Below are 16,879 nucleotides of genomic sequence, written 5' to 3'. Positions count from 1 at the left end.
ACACATCTTGAATTAATCAGTTAATAAAGGCCAGTTAATGGTTAATCTTATTGTACATTTTTCTAAAACAAGGAGGCAACATTCTGGTGTCCCAAAAGGCCAGAAGATCTGGCTAGAAAAGTAAATCTAAAACCTGTTAGAAGATTCCTCGTGAAAAGTTTCAACATTATTTCTAAGTGAATCAATTCCTGGAAAATAAGACTTTCAGAGTGATAAATGAAGCCAAACAAAGTTCACATGTGAATAATTCCACAAATGAGCTCTGTGTTTTCCTAAGCATGAAACTCAGTAAATAACTAATAAATTATTGGATGCAAGGGAGGTGGTGGGTGAGGATAGGTTTAAGAGGGATAGTAAGTGATAGAATCTACAAGTGGGCAGATTAAAAGCAAAAGACCCTTCCCCAATGCCTCCTCTGCCTTATTTAGCTTGTAGAGAGATGTACTTTGCCTAAGCAATTTTACTTCTTTACTGAAGATTTAGGAAAAGATGTTTTCGAAAAGTCTACTAGACAGGGACTTTCTGGCAGTTAGCCTGGCTAACTAAATCAGACACCACAATACCAGGTTTTATATGTGAACATTATATTGTAGATTTTTCTAGTATATGCTGCTTGTTACTAAAGTCATTCCTAAGTGTTCAGGAAGTTGCTTTTGGTCTTTTTCTAAAACCCTCACAATTTAGAAAATTTACCTTTGCAAAAGAGAAAACAAGAATATAAAACTCTAGCAAAATAATACATCTCTCTCTCGGGGCACCTGGGTGGCTTAGTTGGTTAAGTGTCTGCATTCAGCTCAGGTCATGATCACGGGGTCCTGGGATCGAGCCCCACATCAGGCTCCCTCTCCCTCTGAGAGCTTGTGCTCTCTCTCTCTCTCAAATAAATAATCTTAAAAAAAATAATGCATCTCTCTCAAACCAACCGATTAACATTCAATGCATATTATTTAAAGCTAATGCTATTGATGTGAAATCATATAAGGCGTCTTCTAATACAACAACATCACTCTATTTTTGCTGATACCATTCAATCAGTAAAGAGGCTTCCAAATACTGTTTTCCACTGTATGAAAATCTTAAAAATCAAAGACTTTATTTTGTGTTTTTTACTCAGGTGATACTCTGAAAAAATCATTCCAATTATGCCTTAATTTTGAGTACCTAAATCTTAGCCAAACCAAATAATAATCAGACTTATAGTGAATGATATTTTAGATTGGTCCGAATACTGGTACACAGTTTATTTTGATATTGGTTGGATATGAGGAGCATCAACACACATGTAAACATACACTTCTCAGAGCAGAGTAAAAACAATGCTGAAGTTCACAAATCATATTACCTGTCTCAGACAGAGAACATCAGATTTCTTATTGCTTCTTTACAAAAATCTCAAGTCTAACTTGAGTTTTACAGATGCTTAATGATTAACAAAATAGAAAACAACTATCTGTATAGCCAGTGGTAAGAATCAGTTATATATATGCATTTATAGGGCAAAAGAACACTTGTTTAATTCCTCTTTTGACAACCATATGAGTATAATGAGGATGTGTAAAAACAACTATAACTCCTGGAGGAGAAAGCAAATAAATCTCTTTTTGGGGTAAATAAATAGTATCCTCCTGATATCAATACAAAAAGAGCTGACAGATCATACAAAGCCTCTCAAAGGCTATCATTAGACACCCTTCAAGTGAGCTAGAACTGTAATTACTGAGAATATGTAAAACCTGAAGCAAATTGCATGTTTCTTTTGATCACAAACTCACTATGACAAAGCAGTTTTCTTTGAAAAATTAAAGGAGGGGATCCCCCCTCCCTAGTAATTCCTACATCTCTTGGCTGTCCATTTCTTTCCCCACATGAATTGCGGTTTGTCACTTCTCATTTGCCACTTGAAATAACATGGTAAGAGAATCATTAGCTATGTTGCAACTTGATAATTTTCCTGCAGATGGCTCTATAATCATAGGACTGCCTAACGGTGTGTGTGCACGTAAAAAAAATGATGAAGGACACCTAGGTTTTTAAATTCCTCAGTAAACCAGTGCTTCTGAAGAGCTTTCAAGACAAAGTTTTTCACTACTGACTTATTAGGCAACCCAACAACAAAACTGTAAGCAAACAAAGCTATTATTTAAAATCATCTGTAGGGGCGCCTGGGTGGCCCAGTTGGTTAAGCAACTGCCTTCGGCTCAGGTCATGATCCCGGAGTCCTAGGATCGAGTCCCACATCAGGCTCCCAGTTCAGCGGGGAGCCTGCTTCTCCCTCTGACCCTCTCCCCTCTCATGCTGTTTCTCTCTCTCTCTCTCTCACTCTCTAATAAATAAATAAATAAATAAAATCTTAAAAAAAAAAAATCATCTGTAAAACGTAAACAATTTGGTCTTGGGTTAAGTTAGCTCTCACTTAGAGAAAGTGCCACATGATTTTTTTGTTTTTCTGCAGTTTTTTTCTTCTGAGTTGGAAAGCACTAGATCCTTTCAATTTATGAGAAATGGAACAGCAACAAGATACTACGTCTTATTTTATTTTTAAAGAGACCAAAAGTAACACCTGCATTTTAGCCCACAGCCATTTCAAGAATCTGCAACTAAAGCTTTAGGTGATTTATACATTAAACTATTTCTGGCCCCAATCTATGTTTTGTGTTTCAGTAAAAATTCTTGTTCGTGGTAGTAATTTTTAAATACTTCATATCTATAATTAATTAAATATTTAGAGTCTACCAAATCATCCTGCCTCATATCTGTAATCAAGTAATCATATAGTCACTGGAAGAAGTCACCCAGATCCTGAATTTATGGAAAAACCTCTCTTAAAAAGAATGGTTTCTTACTATTAAATTCTGGTGACCATTCTCAACAAAAGTCAAATAATACTTCATTTTGAAAACACATCTGAGAAGGGTATAATAAACTGGGGAGGAAATAAGAGATTGTGTCAGTTCAACACAGGACAAAGCAAAACAAAACAAAACTTCACTGGGAAAGCAATAATGCCACCCCAACAACAAGTGTCCTTTATCAGACAGACCGGGAAACAGACACAAAACTTTGAAAGAAGAAACCTCTTAAGTTACTTGTTCTAAGTACTGTGAAAACTATTAAAAAAGGAAACCTCACTAAAGTGAGTGGAGGCTGGAAGGGGAGCTATACCAGTCAATGTCAATTACAAGAAGGTTTGTCAATTATAGACCCCTAACAGAAGAATCCTCAACTGGAAAAAATGATCAATTACAGGGCCCAACAGGGAAAGACTTATATTGCATTTCCTACAAGAAACTACCTCCGCAGCTCGTCGATGAGAAACATCTTTACCCTGAACACGTGCTTTTCTCTAAGGGGCTTTGCTTCAAAACAACCTTCCCAACTTTTTCTCCCTGAAGTAACATTCCTCTCCTTAGTTGGACTTACCTATGGTTTTGCCATAGTTCGTTTGTCCTGAATTGCAATTCTCTGTTACTCCCAAATAAACTCATTTTTGCTGGTAAAATAACTTTTATTATTAAGGTCAACAGTATCTATATTACAAGTGCATATAATATGGCAGAAATATTCTCCCGATCATTAGTACTCTGTAATGTGAGTTAGTCTGCTCAGGTTCCAAACACTTGGAGTCATACCATATAATGAAAAAGAGCACTGGACTAGGAGTCAGGAGATAGGGATCCAGGTTTTAGCTCTCTTAGAAGGTATGGGAGCTTAGGGTAGGACATTGCATTTCCCTGAGTCTAAGTTTCCATTTCTGCAAAGTGTAGGCATTAAATTAGGCCAAAGATGTCCTAGCCATTTCACCACCAATAAAACCTTTTATTATCTACTCCACCCAAAAACACTGAATTCCTATTTTGAAAGATTTTTGTCTCTCGATTTTTTTTATTAAATTATAACAAATACTTTTCCCTGTTAAAAAAGATAACAAAGCCATGTAACTTTCTTTTTTTAAAGATTTTATTTATCTGAGAGAGAATGGGAGACAGAAAGCATGAGAGGGGGAGGATCAGAGGGAGAAGCAGACTCCCCGCTGAGCAGGGAGCCCGATGTGGGACTCGATCCCGGGACTCCAGGATCATGACCTGAGCCGAAGGCAGTTGCTTAACCAACTGAGCCACCCAGGCGCCCTGCCATGTAACTTTCATTCAGAACTTCTGATTAAAAGGGAAATGAAATTTTGCCATGCTGGGCTTAAATCACTCTAGTGAAAGAAATGTGATGTTTTACAGACCATGGATAATTTTATTTCAGTAAACTACACAATGTTAGGTTTTTTTGAAATATTTTACATCTTGTATTACTATTTTTGAAGACCCAGGGCTGTGATTCACTGGCAGAGATGAGACCCACTGTCCACACCAATCTTAAATTGTATTTTTATAACTCTATCTGTGAGTGGCATAATTAAAAGCTTAAAAGCCTTACATGAAATGAAAGGTTGGTCCAAAAGGGAATCCAAAAACATTATTACAACTTCTTAGTCCCAAGCTAAATCTAAATGCTTTATATTCTAATAACATTTATGCTAGCATATGAAGTATCTTTATAAGGGGTTAGTTATATATTTTCACTTAAAACTAACATCTTTTGGGGTGCCTGGGTGGTGCAGTCATTTAAGCATCCAACTCCTGGTTTTGGATTAGGTCGTGATCTCAGGGTTGTAAGATTGAGCCCCATGTCGGGCTCCATGCTCAGCGTGGAGTCTACTTGAGATTCTCTCGCACCCTACTCCGCCCTGCTTGTGCTCTCTCTCTCAAACGAATGAATAAATCTTTAAAAAAGGATAAAACTAACATCTTTTTAATGTCTAAAACAAAATGGTAAAAAAAAAAAAAAATGAGGGTTAACATCTTACCAGTAGGTAACCGCTCTTATCTAACTTTGTCATTGTTTAATTAGCTCAGTATCAATTATGATTTTTTTTTTTTTTTAAGATTTTATTTTTAAGTAATCTCTACACCCAACATGGGGCTGGAACTCACAACCCCGAGATCAAGAGCATACGCTTCACCAACTGAGCTGGCCAGGAGCCCCACAATTTTGATTTCTCTGTAATGTACAATTTGATCTACATGCCAGACATTTTATGTTTGACACAGCATCATGTGTCAAAAAAACATTTTTCGCTATGCCCTTCAAATAAACATGTAGGCCTCTACAAAGATGGTTTGTTATAATTTTAGCAAGCAACAAAAAGTTAGGGAGTCAATGGGGAGCCTATGGTAATTACGTAGGCTGTGGCTCCTGCTCTATTTTGTAATAAAGAATTTTGGGCCTATGAGTTGCTTCTTTGTGTCTTTTGGCTGGAGAATTTAGTAGATCAATAAAAGAGATTGTTATGTGGATTATAAACAAAGGTGTATTCTGTAGTAAACAGGTAGGCTGGAAAGTTTACTAGGTACAATAGGAAAGTAAAGAGTGAAAAGCAGGTAGCAATACCATAGTACCTTTACGAGTGTGTGATCTTGAGAACACTCATTTACCCTAACACTGGTTATTTCAGATGGAAATAATGGATATATTATATATAAAACATAAATATATATAAAGGTTCAAACTATTATTGCTGTTAAAATTGGAATAAAGGTCATTTGAATATAAGAACACAACTATCAAATTCTGAGACCTCACATGGAAAACCAAATGCAGATCTTCCTAACTCTAATATATCTAACAGAGGTAAAGACTAAGTCTATATAAATGGAAAGAATTTCAGTGATCTTTGCCACTGAAAAGACTTCCACTTTTCTGATAAAAAATTGTGGAGATTTTCTTTTCCTCCTTGAAAAGCTTTTTACAAAGTTTAAGCATGTTAAACACTTATAGATGGATAAAATATACCTAGTTCACCTTGAAGGATATATTATTTTCAGATTACCCAGTATGTTGTTTATGCCTTCTGAGGCAACTCAGCTGAGCATGGTCCAGGATGAAAGAAGAGCCATGGCTATATTGCAAATCATTTGACTTTGTTCATTTATTCAACAAGTATTCACTGAGCATCTATTATGCACCTAGGTGCTGCAGATATAGCAATAAACAACATACAGAAAACTCCTGCCTTATCAAGTTTCTCTTGGTTGAGACAGATAAACAAGTTCTAGCATTTCAGAGGGTAATAGGTGTTACAGAGAAAAATACAGCAGGTCAGAAAAGGGGGGGTGATGGAGACATGTTGCCATTTTATGTAGGATGGTCAGGAAAGATCCCCAGCAATAAAGTGATATATGATCAAAGAGAAAAGTAGGTGAGAAAACTATGTGGATACTAAGTGAGGTATGCTCTGGCAGAGAAAAGAGTAAATGCAAAGGCCCCAAGGCAGGCTTGATATCTTTAAGGAGCAGTAAAAAAGGGCAAGTGTGTGGGTAGATGGGTAAATTAGTGGAATATGATATCTGGGAGTTAGTAGGGGTCAGATCAGAAGGGTCTTGAAGGCCATTTTAAGGACTTTGGTTTTAGAGTGGTAAGAAATGCTATTGGAGGATTTTGAACAGAAGAATATCATCTGATTTAGATTTTAAAAGTATCTTCCTGTGTTAAAAAAAAATGAAGGAAAACTGAAGACTAGTTGGGAAGATGTTGCCATAATTCAGGAAAGAAATAAAGGTGGGCCTGGACAATAATGATAGCAACAGGTGATGACAAATGGTCTAATTTCTGAAGATAATTTTAGTATGAGGAATTTAGTATGGGAAGATAATCATTGTTTCACTTTTATGTCAGTGAAACCATAACTTTTTCCCTTTAGGAATAGGTTTCCTGTATTCTGGTTTTCCATACTCCTCTGTCACATGAGGATCATGACCCTATATTGTTTATTAGGTCAATCCTGGTGCACTGTAGAGTAATGGCTGAATTACCTGTAATTTACCTTCCACCGCCCCCACAAATTTACTCCTACTATTGTATATAACCAGGAGCTAACTGCATAAATGAGGAGAAAAAGTAGGACAAATAATTCAGTTTCTTATACAAAGGAAAGAAGTTAACATATTTTTGATGATTTGAATAGCTGGAGTAGGAGGAAGTTGAAAAGTACAGCTTGGGGCAGGAAGTCATTAACAGATGATGTTCCCTATTATAGATAACATAAAATAATGGCCTTACAGTATTTATTTTTATCCTTTTAATTTAATTCAAAAAGCATTTCCTGGATGTGCCCAGAGGGCAACAATTACTCAATAGAAAAAAAATTGCAAAATTACTTCTTTCCACAGGTCAAAGTTATGTTTTGACTATAAGCATCGTGAAGACAGGGTACAAATGTCCATGCTTTATTCATACTTAAATCCGTAAAGCCTAAAATAATTCTTAACTATAATAAGCACTTAATATAAATTTACTGACTTTAATAGAATGGATCCATATTCCACTTACTGGAGATCTAGTAAATGGAGCCCATTTTGACACTAGAGTGTCAAAGCATTTCTAATTCTTATTTAAATTACTGGGTTTTAAAATATACAAATATCTTTGGTGATGTTGAAAAAAATAACTTGATTTCAAATAATATCAAGTTACATAGTTTAAAAAAATTATGAAGCACAAGTCAGAAAACTTGGTAAGAGTTTTATTACTTATTATTTCTTATTAATACTAGCCATCATAAAGCTAAAAGGGGAACTAAATAAGCCGTAAATATTCACTTAAATTTATAAATATTAACACTGAAAAAATGATTTTTCTAGTCATGGGATGGAAGATTCTCTTAAGTTTCATATGAAACTTTTATGTTTATAAGAGAGTGTTCATGTTTCTTTTCTTTTTCTTTTTTTTAAGATTTTATTTATTTATTTGACAGCATAAGCAGGGGGAGCAGCGGGCAGAGGGAGAGGGAGAAGCAGGCTCCCTGTTGAGCAAGGAGCCTGATGCGTGGCTCGATCCCAGGACTCTGAGATCATGACCTGAGCCCAAGGCAGGTGCTTAACTGACTGAGCCACTCAGGAGCCCTCAGAGTGTTCATGTTTCAACAGAATCCATTTCATAATCAATTTGGGTTGGAATTCCTTCTCAAGCTGTTAGGAACAACCTTTTAGCTTTGGGTTCTATGAGAAAATTGGACCAGGATAAAAGATGATGATTGGGCACACACATATCTAAGTTTAAGTAAAAAATTATAGTAGGAATGTTTATATCAAAATCAAATTATTTAAATACTTTAAACCCAATTGTTTTAAATAATCATTTACTAATATATATATTCATAGGCTTACTTTTGATGTAATAAACTCTCCTGCATATTATTTTTATTTTATTTTTTTTTTAAAGAAATTTTCAGATCTTTTTTTTTTTTTTTAAGATTATTTATTTATTTATTTATTTGACAGAGAGAGACATAGCGAGAGCAGGAACACAAGCAGGGGGAGTGGGAGAGGGAGAAGCAGGCTTCCCGCCGAGCAGGGAGCCCGATGTGGGACTCAATCCCAGGACCCTGGGATCATGACCCGAGCCGAAGGCAGACGCTTAACAACTGAGCCACTCAGGCGCCCTCTCCTGCATATTATTACCTAATGTGACATTTAAATCTAGAAAAATTATGACACCGTACCACCCACTTTATACATTGAGGCTTTTCCACTATCACAGTCAGAGTAACGTAAATAACAGTTCTGGAAAGTTTCTGTCAATACAATAAACTCTAGCCCAGTGCCCAGAGCCTTAAGGAAATGAAAAAGGGACTAATGAATATCATCAGGTAATGAATCTAAAAAGCCCATAAACAACCAGGGAATAGGACTAAAAAGTATTTAATTTTACATAATTTTGTTTCTCTTTGGGTCTGTTCTTCACAGGAACTACACTGTGGGAATAAGAATGCATCAACTTTAAGCATATAACTTGTGTAAAGTCTAATGCAGGGGTTGGCAAATTATGGCTGTGGGCCAAATGTGGCCCACAACTTGATTTTACAAATAAAGTTTTACTGGAACACAGCCATGTCCATTCATTTATGTATCATCTGTGGCTTCTTTCATGCTCTGGTAGCAGAGTTGAACAGTTGCTACAGAGACCATCTGGCCCACAAAGCCAAACATATTTTCTAGATAATCCTTTACACAAAAAGTCTGCTGACTCCTAGTCAAATACATTGACGTAGAGTAGAAATATAGGCTATTAACAAAAAGGTAAGCAGGTTCTAGCCAATTTTCAGAAACATAATTTCTAGAACCAAATTATGTTTGAACACTAATAAAATGTTGGCATATTATAGATATGTTGAGTTATGTATTAAAATAATTACAGATGGGTGCATCTGGGTGGCTGAGTCAATTAAGCATCAAACTCTTGATTTTGGCTCAGGTCATGATCTCAGGGTCATCAGATTGAGCCCTGCATCGGGCTCTGCGCAGAGTCTGCTTGTCCTTCTCCCTCTGCTCCCCGCCCCGCCTCAAATAAATAAAATCTTAAAATAATTACAGATGATAAAAGACAAAAACTTTGAACAGTCAACACATTAAAATTTCTTTAAAGTCTATTCAATAGGGGCACCTGGGTGGCTCAGTCATTAAGCATCTGCCTTTGGCTCACGTCATGATCCCAGGGTCCTGGGATCGAGCCGCGCATCGGGCTCCCTGCTCAGTGGGAGGCCTGCTTCTCCCTCTCCCACTCCCCCCTTCTTGTGTTCCCTCTCTTGCTGTGTCTCTCTCTGTCAAATAAATAAATAAAATCTTAAAAAAAAAATCTATTCAATAAATAAAACACAGTGGGGGAAATTAGGAACTATCTTTGGACTAACAGTATTTAAAATGCTTAAAAGTCTAACTATGCATTTATATATATAGCATACATTACAGTCCTTGAAATTAGGTACTACACAAATACAATAAATGACTTTTCAAGGTAAAATCACTACTGGTTAAACAAAGTAAAGTCTTGAAATTAGGTACTACACAAATACAATAAATGACTTTTCAAGGTAAAATCACTACTGGTTAAACAAAGTAAAGTATCAGAGATGGCAAATTTCACGTCAGCAAATTATTTAGGATGTAACTGCCTTCCCTAACTTAGAATGAAATCCAGAGCCCTAAACATCCCCAGTGATAAAATTTGGAATTTCTTAATTTATTCCTTCTTTCCTATACTTGCAAAAATAATCCTCAATTGCATTTAGATTTAAAAAACCCTTTCATGGTTCTATTGATGCTGAACACCCTGAGAGTGGGCTTAAACTCTAAAAGCATTCACAAAATTCAACTACCACATATACTTTAGAGACTATACAAGTTACACGCACAAACACACATTGGATCTTATCCTACATCTGGTTTGTGAAGTCTTAAAGATCTGAAATACCAGCAACTGAAGAGTTCAATAAACCTTAAAAGCCAGCTCTGAAATTCAGATGTTCTTTCTTTTTTAAAAAATAAGAGAGGTCAGAAAATAATAAATATTGCTGTGATTATATAACCACATCAGCAGAAACAACTGGATTCACAGGACTCACTCACTGGTTACTTATCCTTCTACTTTTTGGCTTAAAACAAGATCAAAGACATTACTGGCTCATCACAAAAATGAACATCGTAGAACTATGGATTAAAAGCCTATTCTCTACACTGATAGAATTCTGACACTGTTCAGAACAGTGGCTACTGTCAGCATAAACAGAAGCTATTTCTTATTAATGTCTGAAGAAAATCTTTCACTCAGTGGCTAAACTGAATATAAGTTTGGAATGGATTATAGAACCATTCCCTTTATATACTAAGATTTCTCTGCTAGTCTGACCTATAAAGTCAGAGAAAGAATCGGCTACTTTGGAAATTTTATATCACAGTGGCCTTCAAATAGAGACAGCTTATTTAACTGCCAGAAATAAGAAACTCAAGTACCTACAGTTGTTCTGTGCCCTCTATGATTGTCTGCCAAAGGAGGGAAGCTCATACCTAATCCAACTCATGTTCAAGAAATGGAGGGTTCACACTCATATAGTTCAGCTGAAGCTGGTGCTGTGTGTAACTACTGTTTATTCCAGAGGCACTAGGATTCTTGCTAGCCTTAGAGGCCTCAGATAATTGTCTATAATCACTCTGTTAGCTTTCGAGTGACTTGCATAAGACCACTCCCTTTGAGAGTATTCTACTTGCTGCTCATCTTGCTTGCTATTTTTTTTTTTTTAAAGATTTTATTTATTTATTTGACAGAGAGAGACACAGTGAGAGAGGGAACACAAGCAGGGGGAGAGGGAACACAAGCAGGGGGAGTGGGAGAGGGAGAAGCAGGCTCCTCACTGAGCAGGGAGCCCAATGCAGGGCTCGATCCCAGGACCCTGGGATCATGACCTGAGCCGAAGGCAGATGCTTAATGACTGAACCACCCAGGTGCCCCGCTTGCTATTTTTGTGGATAAACTGGAGGTAACAGTCTCTCTATAGTTCTAACCCTTTACCTTTTTCTTACTGGCTTAGGTTGCCAGTAATCTTTTAAGTGGTAGTTTTCCAAGTCAAAATTCACACTAATTTTTGAAAAGTCATTCCTAACAATATAAAATCCCATAAAAACTTGGGGAGAAATAAGGCATCATTTCCTAAACTATAGCCAATTACCAAACGAAAGGCTATGGAACTGCCTATCTGCAGCAAAGCAAAAAAAGGTGGATTCTAGGCTGCTTTGATTCACTTCAGAAGCCAAATTCCTTACAGGGGTAAAGAACTAGCAAAAAAAATTTCTTCTTGATACCTGAGCTGGTAAAATACACTTTGAGAGTTTAACTACAGAGCAAAGAAACTATGTGATAAACTGTAATAGCTTTTGTGGGGAGAACATATACACACTCAAAAACAAAGGACAAAGTACAGCGTAGCATTTGATTAAGAAACAAACACTGTGTCATCGCCTATGTCTGGGACTATAAGCCAGTTACATTCAAAATGAATAATGAATACATGCCACATTCAAGAAGATGTTAAAATTTGATGTTCAAAAGATGTTTTCAAGTGCTACTGAACAAGAACAAAACTTGAGGAAGAATTGGGTCTAAAAAGGCATTCTGGAATTTGTCTATGTGTTTACTTTCTGGTGATAAAAATTTTGAAAGTGTCTTGCTTCTTTCTTATTTCAGAATTCTGCATCTTCTGCAGCCTATTAAAAAAAAGGATCTATGTCTGAAAATGCTAACAACAAATTAGGAGATAAAGAATAAAAAGCAAAGAAACTTCTTTCCATCTGAGAAATGCTTCAGAGGGGCATAAAGATGTTAAACCAATGATAAAAAAATACAAGGGGGAAAAAAAACATACACTCCTGATAGTTGAGAAAGCAAAACTAAGTAGTATGAATTCTAGGCAGAATCTGATTCAATGAATTTTCTCTCCTACAGGTTCCTTTTCTGAAAATGAATGCTTTCTAAACAACAAGAGCAGCTACAATTTACCACTCATGTGCCAAGCACATACATTACATATGCAAGTCTAAGTAATGTAATATAACTTTTTTTCTAACATTTATCCCTCCTTATGTTTTCAAACTTTTGCTTGCTTTTTAGCAACATTTGGTAAAAATGAAATGCTGAAGTTCTTTAAATTTCGGGCTGCAGTGGTAGGAACTAGAAAAAAAAAAAGAACCTTTATCTAGTGTCTATTATATGCTGGGCACATGTTGGGCACAGGATACCTGCACACTAACATTTGAGAAGGGCATTTTTTTCTCCTTGGTGTTCAGAAAACTTAAAAGCAAATTCTCCAAGATTTTAAAATAAAAAGCAGCTGAGATCAGGTAAAACCCATTATCTGCTGGACTGGAAAGTCTGTGCTTTTCTACATCATCCTTTCAGATGGTGACAGGTTCTTAAAAGAACAAAGCTAATTAAAAATAAATTTGATCAACAAAAACATAATTGACAGAATAAACTATGGCTTAAATTTAATATACTAAACAGGATGTTTTATGAGTAAACCAAGATATGTAATATGCTTTAACATTCAAAATATACAGAAAATGGTCCTTGTTATTAAATTAGGTTGTAATCTTGGCTGTATGTGTGAACTTAATATCTGAGTCTCAATTTCCTCATTTGTAAGAAGAGGGTATTAGGTTATCTTAAAGAGGTGTGTTAAAAAGATTAAAGATTAACATAATACAGATAATGGTGAATACAGATCCTCATACATGTAAGTCCTACACCTCTGTGGGTCTGTAAAGGATGCTAACAAACACAGTACAAATGTTTCTTTCTTTTTTTTTCAGTTACTAGGTAAAAACCACAACTGCCCCCAATCCATATCCAGTGCTTAAAAAATTTTCCTTAAACGTTGTATCTTAGTACAAATCTGATACAGATGAAAAACAAATGATGTACACAGAAGAACAAAGACTAAAGTTACTGGTTAGAGAAGGGGAGAGGAAGCTCAGAAACCTTAAAAAAGGAGGAAAACACCTCACAAAGTCAAAGTACCATGCCTTCTGAAAGTCTCCCAGATAAACCTTAACAATTACAAATGCTGCCTATTATTTATCCGCCAGGATACTTTCGGACTTTATCCAGGGTAGACTGCTATGACAGTTTATACCTTTTCATACCTGGACTGATTTTATATGTTGCCCAATCCTCCTCTGAGTGGGAAAGTGAGTCTGTTATAGGAAAAGTACAAAAGTTGTATTTGGTATAGAATCCAGTAATGCTGTACTTCTAGATGTGCCCTGAGCATGTGTTTATTTTTTCACGTTTATGCCTTTTACCTGTCTGGTTCATCCTCCCTCTTCTCTAACAGAAGAACTGCTACTCATCTTTCTGGACACATTCAAATGTCAACTCCTGAGGCCATTAGTACTTCCCAAGGTAGGGTTAGTTCTACCTACCCTATGTTTCCAGAGTGCTTGGTATACACACTTACTTGCCTCACTGCAATATAATTAATTCACCGAATGCTTGTTTCTCATACTAGATGGTTTTTAAGTTCCTTGAAGGTAATGATAGTGTGTGTATATGGTAGAATTTTCAATGTCTAAGCGTCATTTCTAATGTTGTTGCTGCCAGTCTACATTGTCCAGTATTTCAACCTATCTAGAAAAGTAGTGGAAAACTTAATGTGCTTAAGAACACTTTTTTTTATCAGTAGAAAGGAAACTAGGCTAACTATGCTTTTTGGTTATGTACTGGGCACATCAAGGGTTTTTTTTGGTACAGGAGGGGCACATCAGTTTTAAAACTGTAAGTACTTAGCATTTTTAGGCCTGAAAGGAAATTTAGATTTCTCACTTCAAACTTCCTAAGGGCTAACTGACAAGTCCAGGGTCATACAGTTAATCATTAACTGAGCCAGCAGATTTGAGCAGATCATTCCCTTAACCTTACTGACCATACTGCTTTAATAATGCCAACACAACCTTACTGGGCCTTTGTCCACAGATAGGAATTACCATTCAGTTGATCTGCAGAGAGGAATACAGGAGCTGAGGTCTGTGATTATGATACCTAAAGTTATATATATCATGACTTACAAAAAGAAAAGGCCTCTAACCAATGCTCTGTGGTCAATTAAGTAGATTATCAGTGTTTTACATGTTAAGTAACCCTGCCTACTGTTTTCTGTAGCAGTATGAGTAGTACAGTATTAACCTAGTTCTTCTACTGTTTCTTTAGTAAAGGTAACATGTATTTTATAGATGATTAAAGATATTTTGGATAAGCAGCAAACTGAAATCTGAGAGGTTACTGCCAAGTTTCTAGTTTCATTTGGGAAGTATGATATTCAAATGGTCATGAAATAAAATATACACAGTCCATTTTCATTTTTATACCTTTTTACAATTCATATTGTTAAAGGTCTATACATTGCATATATTTCAGTAAAAGCATTTCAATAGAAAACTGTAACTTTAAATTCCCATTTGCTTTAGATAAAGGTAAATACTGTAACCATGAGTATTCTCAGAAGCTTATTATTTTGGTAATATTTATTAAAGTATCATTTTTAAAGTTTTTTAAAAATTCTCTTTAAAAAACCTGAAATTTCAACATAGCATTTAATCTAAAATATACTTTCAATTAATTAAAATGCATTTATTCTTTAAATATCCTTAATAACATTCAATATACCTAAATACTATTTTCAGCATGGTTTCTAAACAGTGTATGTTTGATGTGGATGTTAAATATAGAATTGAAAACACTGAATTCTATTCTGTTCTATACAAATACCTAATAAATCCTGAGTAAGGTAGTTAGTAACACAATATATAAGTAGGCTTGGCTTATGAAATTTCCTAATGGTTCTCAAAGAAATCCAAGTTCAGAATTCAGTGGCCTTCCCCTTCCCTGTGGCTTGTCCTGACACATGAGACAGTAGAGAGAACTACCTCCAAGTAGTGAATGCTGTTATGATTAGGGAATACTGGAGGGAATAATGGTTACCTCTTGTGTGTATACTCTTTCCAGGCTGTTCTATTTTGCCCTTTTGTTTTAAACATGAAAAAACTACGAAACACTGAAAATAGGTTGTTTCTTAAAATCAATGTCAGGCTAAGAGAAATAGGATGAATTTTTCACTTACAAATCTGATATTTTTTTTTCACCTGTGTAGTCCTGCTAAATATTAATATGCAATTTAACTTTTATTACTTTCATAGAATTATGGCAATAAATTACAAGAAAATTGCACAGTTACATGGTTTAGCAGTTCTGTCAGTTTTAAATATGATTTCTGTTAATCTAGCAGAAATCATCTGTTATACTGTTGAACTACCTACCCCTGCACAGCACACAACTGTTAAAATGTAAATTGCCCAACTATTTTTAGCTGTTGTTGAAAAAAAATTCCTGTCTTCGGGAATAATGATTTGAGGCATTGTGTTCATTTTGTTTATCAAGCAGCTATTCAGCCTCTAGTGGGCCCAAGTGCTTATGCAAGCAAAAGCTTTTAAGAATGCCTGCAGCTGCAATCCAACTTTCCAGGTAGGCTGCAGGTTCAGAGCACAGCTGCCCTAGGCTGCATAAAAGTCAGATCCATCTGGAACTGAGTTTCAAAGAGGATTTCAAATTTGAGTTTTCATGTATCACACGAAAGAGAAGGCAGGGGAAGAACACAGGAAAGAAGGAAGGCAAACAACCAAAAAGATGATATCTCTACTTCAGCCTTAATAAAAAATAAAAAGCTCAGACCTATGCTGCTCCTTCTAGATTACTACTTGCCAAGCCGGATATTCCATTCAGCATATACTTCGATGAGCTGTGACTCATCCAGCAGCACCTGCGCCCATGTGTTAAGTACTGCCAAATAAAAGCCCAACATCCATTTACACAACAAAGAGATGTACCCTACAAGGCATGGGGCCTCAATCCAAAAGCCCCACTCCCCGTTTGTTCTAAGCCAAGAGAAAGGAGAAAAAAAAATCTTCCTTGCTCACACCAGAGATTTTTAAAATGTAGGTGGATTTATGATGTAGGTTCATTTACAAATACTTTTACTCTTTAAAAGAATAAAGTATATTTAATAGGACAAACACCCCTCCAGCATTAGATTATCACAGCCATTAATGATCGTTCACCAAACCTTTCCAACCTCCTTCACGAAAGCTCTTTATTCTCAAAGGATATATTTTTTGAGCAAAGGGGGATCAACAAACTAGTTGCTTGAAAGCTTTCCTGATGCTAGGCTGAAGTTAGGAAAGGCTTAATGAAGGCTTTAAAATCCACAAGGGCTTCACAATGAACATCTGACTCGGTGATTTATGCATATTAATAACTTCAGTCCTACTGAGGCAAGCTGAGCCGAACATGTCCTCCGAATCTTAATGTCTTTAGCTCCACTGGGATTATTACAAATGTAAATTTCTAAGATTCTCAGCTATTAATCTCTGTCTGTCCTCCTGTTCAGCAACATAATGACTAATTAAACATCAAAAGACCTGTACAGGAGATCTTCTTTGACAGCTACCGG

The 16,879-nt window shown here is 36.0% G+C and overlaps 1 protein-coding gene across 6 annotated transcripts in view; it reads right to left on the bottom strand.

Annotated features, from left to right (window-relative positions):
- The window catches only part of TCF12 (transcription factor 12), a 374,492-nt gene that overhangs the window by 62,885 nt on the left and 294,728 nt on the right, over positions 1 to 16,879 (bottom strand). The gene's annotated exons all lie outside the window — the stretch shown is intronic.

The sequence above is a fragment of the Mirounga leonina genome, unplaced genomic scaffold (assembly GCF_011800145.1).
Source record: "Mirounga leonina isolate KUSES-001 unplaced genomic scaffold, KU_Mleo_1.0 Mir_91, whole genome shotgun sequence".
NCBI lineage: Eukaryota > Metazoa > Chordata > Mammalia > Carnivora > Phocidae > Mirounga > Mirounga leonina.
Note: the sequence above shows the minus strand (reverse complement) of the source record. Positions and strands in the feature narration are given on the sequence as shown.